This window comes from Triticum aestivum, chromosome 5D (genome assembly GCF_018294505.1).
Source record: "Triticum aestivum cultivar Chinese Spring chromosome 5D, IWGSC CS RefSeq v2.1, whole genome shotgun sequence".
NCBI classification, from domain to species: domain Eukaryota; kingdom Viridiplantae; phylum Streptophyta; class Magnoliopsida; order Poales; family Poaceae; genus Triticum; species Triticum aestivum.
The window spans coordinates 300,205,058-300,209,194 of record NC_057808.1 but is presented as its reverse complement, the minus strand read 5'-3'; positions in this window follow the sequence as shown (position 1 = coordinate 300,209,194).

Genomic DNA, 4,137 nt, shown 5'->3' with positions numbered 1-4,137 from the left:
AACTCTGTGTGGTTTGTCCTGCTCCTGCCGCGACGTCGTCCACCTCACCTGAGCCGCTCCATCGATAGAAGCATCCACCAAACCAGACATCATGACTCCTGACCGTCTTTCGCCGCCTCAGATCTCCTTCCCTGCCGCCGGCACCCACCGCAACGGCATCACCATCATCGACTCAGCAGATGAACCTGAGGAGTACACGGGTCCACAAGAGAGGTCGCATTCTTTTGTTTCTACTTATGTTATGCATTGCTTAATATTACCTGCTACTTTATTGTCCATTTCACCTCTTAGACTCCAAGTCAGGTCCAAATTGATGTTCAAACTTGAGTTCTAAATTAGTTGTGGGGCACATATCGAGGCAGCAATGAATAGTATCTCTGTCTAATATCTGGTTCACCTAGGGTATGCCTATGTTGTTCACCTTGGGTGGGAAACAAATAGTAAAGCAATCATCATCTGTTTTTTTATTAAATTAAAGCAATCATCAACCTGCTATCATTATTTTTGGATCCATCCACTGGTTGTTACCATTACTCTAGATTTCTACATGCTCTCCTTACATAATCTCACTATATTTTTTTGGTATGCATGTCAGATATTGTACACAGTCATGCTGAACATGTAGAGAAAAAGAGAAGACTTTTGCGCGGCAATACAATGTCATGCAGACATCGCTCCATGGTGGGTTCAATGGCAAACCCTCCCCCCTTTCCAGATTGTAATCCAGAGGAAGATATCTGTTCTGAGGCGGATTCAGACGCAGCTGACCACTCCTATTTACCCCGCAAGGTGTTTGCTCTAACTTGGCATGATGGTGTTAGTCATATCATGCATATGTTGCCTTGCAGTGCCTACTTTTGACATCATATATGTCATCTGCTTAGTTTAGACATGTTCTGTAATGCCACCTGTTTAGTTTCAATATCATATATGGGAATTATGCAGTCTCATGTCTTTTAGCTAGCCATAATATATGTGAAATGTGCAATGCCATCCTGTTTAACCAGGCATCATATATTTGAATGATATCTAGCCCATCCTTTTCTTCATTAAATTTCCATTTGTCGACAATGTTTGTACATTAAACTACTCTTCCTGTGAATCAGCCATTTGAGTGGGTGATGGAAAAATCTGGAGTGAAAACAAGGCCTTCAGAGCAGACAGTGCTACCTGTCGAAGCAGATCTCTTGCTGGGTCTCGATAGCTCCTCAGAGATGGATTCAGAGACAGATGACCAGTCCTATTCCCCCATCGAGGTGTATGATCTAACTTAGCATGGTTCTACTGCTCATATCATGCATATGGTGTCTTGCATTGCATAGTTTAGACATCATATACACAATATTCAACACCATGTTCTTAGTTCAGACATCATATATGCGAATGCCCTCCGCTTAGCACATAAATCACATATGTGAATTAAATCATGCGATCCTGGTTACTTAGATAACATGTATGTGAATTATGTCATGCGATCCTATTTAGTTAGTCATCATATCTTTGAATTATGTTATGCTATCGTATCCAGTTTAGATAGACATCATATATGTGAAATTATGTCATGCTATCCATTTTAGTTAAACAATATACATGTCAATTATTTAATGCCCTCTTTTTTCCACACTATCTATTGCATCTGTCTCTCATACAATGTCTGTACATTCAATTATGTTTCTTGTTTATCAGCCATTTGAATTGGAGCGGGTGATGGCAGTATCTATCGGAGTAAAAACACGGTCTTCTAATAAAACAGTGCTACCTCTTGGTGGAGATAGCACCCCGGTTGTACATGCACGAGAACCAGCCCTACCACACATATTCCAGACTCTCGCAGATTTTACCCCTCTTGCGATGGACAGAGAACCAGCTTCACCCAATCTAACCCCAACCCTAGCAGATAGTAACCCAGTTCCTGTTGACACAACACCATCTCCACCACAGAGCTCCCAAACAAGAGTAGTTAGTAAGGCAGCTCCAGTGCCCAAAGCGCTAGTACTACCACGGTGAACCCCAACTCCACCAGTTAGTACACCTATTCCTGTGGAGGAAGCACAACCAGCCATTCATAGTTTAGCATCTATCACATTTGATGTTGTTAAATCCTATGTGTGTATCTTCCCATCATGGAAATATTATACTGAAGATGAAGGAAAATGCCAGTTGAAGGTGTTTGTCCAGGAGTTATGTGTAAGTAATGTTATTCATGGAAATTACTTTGCTTTGTCCCATACATTCTACCTCCATGATGGTTATAATACAACAAATTTTCCCATTTTTCTCTATAGAGAAGGACCGATTTGGAAACTCAGGATGAGGTAACCTGTGCTAATACCTCTGCTATCTTCAAGAATGCTTGGTGGCAGTATCGGAATTACCTGAAGAAAACGTACTTCACTGGTAAAGAAACTCATCAAATTCCCTTACTTCTCCTGAGACACATTTACTGGACGATGACTGGGAACGCCTTGTTCTTTACTGGTCCCGAACCAAGAATGTGGTAAGGTCTATGAGCTCATTTTATTTCAAATACTATATGCTTGCGTCTTACTGTACTCTGTTCATGTAGAACAAGTGCTTAAACCTGAAGAACAACTGTTCTCATTTAAGATTCCATTGCTATCGTGCATACTGCTTTGCTCTTGTATCACTGTATTTACTCATACAAACTTATTTTTAAATTGAATTATCCAATGGAAACTCCAATGGCACAACAAGTATGTTTACGCATGTTTCTTTAACATGTTTGCTCTTATAAATACCTCTGTTGATTTCAATTTCAATTGTGCATACAGTTGACTTCTCATATCATGCACATTACTAGCATCATAACAGGGCTAATACTGTTGTTGTACATGTATACCCGTGGTACCCATCTGAAATCTTGTTGTGTCGTGTAGTTTCCCACGCTTTGTATTAGTTCACATCTGCTTTCTCTTGAACTGATATGATTTGAACCGTGTCTCTATTTTGGGCAAGACAATGCAGTGACCATAGGATATAGATATATGTTTGTTTGATGCTTTTTATAATGTACTACTTGGCAATAGAAGAACTAATAGTTTAATCTTGTCCACCTTACTAATGAACTGGTTCACCGAAATGAGTTTCATATACTAGTACATGCTAAACCTTTTATGTGTCTGCTTGTTTCTTCTTTTAGAATGCTGATAGAATATTGGGGAAGAGTGCCTTATTAAGCAAGGATAAAGGAAGTAATGCAGATAAGGTTCAGGATCGTGAGACATCCTTGTTGGTCTCCAACAAAGCTGATAAAACAGCCAAGGAAAACTATCTTGAAGACAGTGAGGCAACCCCAAAGTCCTGTCTTGGTTTACTGTTCGAGTTACTGGCCACTACCGCTTGCACAAGCTATTCAAACTCACTGTCTGAATCAGTTCGGTTTCTTGAGTCTCAACTACAAGCTGAAAGACATCGATCAGCTGTGCTGCAACAAGAAGCGAAAGGATTGCGGAAGTCCCTGGAGCATTCAGATGCATACTTTCTGGTGCAACAGCAAGCGTTGGAGGATTTTAGCGCCAAACAGGACAAAGCTAATAAGCTTGCTAAGCTTATTGCCAGCATGGTGGATACCCAGGATAATGTTTCTTGAGCTCTTCTGAAGTTGTTTCAGTTATGGACTTGTTTTGCTGCTGCGTTTATTTGCACTGGTGGCCAATTTTGACGGCCAGTGTATGTAATATGCTGGTTTGTTCCCTATACTTGCACTGGTGGCGAACTTTGATGCCCAGTGGATGTAATATGTGTAATAGCTGTAATAGGCTAGCGTTAGTTGCTTGCTTATTTATTTCCTTATTGTCTTGTTTAGTTGTTTGCTTGTAGTCATTGCAGTTCTTTTTCCGCGTCTTTTTAGTGGCCACAATAACCTAGTTTTGGTAACTAGGCCACAATAATCATGGCAACACACGGACTGTTGTAACCATTGACCTCCTGCGGGCCGTAGGATCCGTGGGCCTTCTACGGGCCATAGGATCCATGGACTTTCTACGGGCCGTATGATCCATGGGCCTTCTACGGGCCGTAGGATCCATTGGTCTTCTACGGGCCGTAGGATCCATGGACTTTCTACGGGCCGTAGGATCCATGGGCCTTTTACGGGCCGTAGGATCCATGGACTTT